Here is a 994-nt window from a genome sequence, read left to right as displayed (position 1 = left end):
CTGGAGGAGGGAAAACAGGATGTTACTCAACACGCTGAGCTGTTCAACAGCAGCTTAAACAAAGACACTCTTTTAGCTTCACTGGGGGGTCGCGAGGATTGTAAGGGCTGTAAGAAAACTACAAATATACATAATAACAGTTTAGATTATTATTTAAGATGTAAACTTTAAAGTTATATTCACAGAGCTTTCAGTCTCTGATAAACAGCCTCGTCCAACAACCAAACAGCTGAAAGAACAATGAGAAGAAACCACTGCATGTGTCAAAAAGAAACTCATTAAGTCTGTAAATTATAAAAACATATATATAATGCAGACAGTGAATTGCATAAAAAGTTCCTAAAAAAAATCAAGAAACTCATCTGATCAACATTCACAGGAAATAATCTGCTCAAAATTCATCCAAATCTCTAATTGTACACAACCTTCCTGCAGTTATTGAGTTAAATATCTAGGTTCATACAGTTTAATGCATTGACAATAACATATTAATATTAATAAAACATGTCTCTAATTAAGAGGTCTTCAGTTTAAATGATAGAAAAGGGGTTCCTTAAACTTCCCATGTTCCTAAACTTCAGTTTGAGCCCAAGATGAACTTTATATCTAGAAAATAACAGGCGCTCGGACCAGATAATTCACGATGCTTAGAAAGTCAGCTGCACAATTAATACCAACATTATCTTAAGTTAATTAAAGAAGCTCAACGTAAAGTAAAAATGTCTGACAAAACAGCGTGTTATTAACAATTAGTCTAGTGAATCCCTGACCCAGATAGTCAGAAACGTTATTTCACTGGAATATCTGAATTTTGCCTGGAACAATATATATCATAATGTTGTTTTTTAATTTAAATTTTCATATATTTCATCCTAACGTCTATACGAAATACGTTCATTTGTTCACATCTGAGGTGAGGAACACGAAAGGTGAAAAACAAAAGCTTTTTTACATTGTTTTCAACATATTTGCTGTGTTATACATGCACAACTAA

The sequence above is a fragment of the Morone saxatilis genome, unplaced genomic scaffold, assembly GCF_004916995.1.
Source record: "Morone saxatilis isolate NCDOM2014 unplaced genomic scaffold, NCSU_SB_2.0 Contig3, whole genome shotgun sequence".
Lineage (NCBI taxonomy): Eukaryota > Metazoa > Chordata > Actinopteri > Moronidae > Morone > Morone saxatilis.
This window is presented reverse-complemented; position numbering follows the sequence as displayed.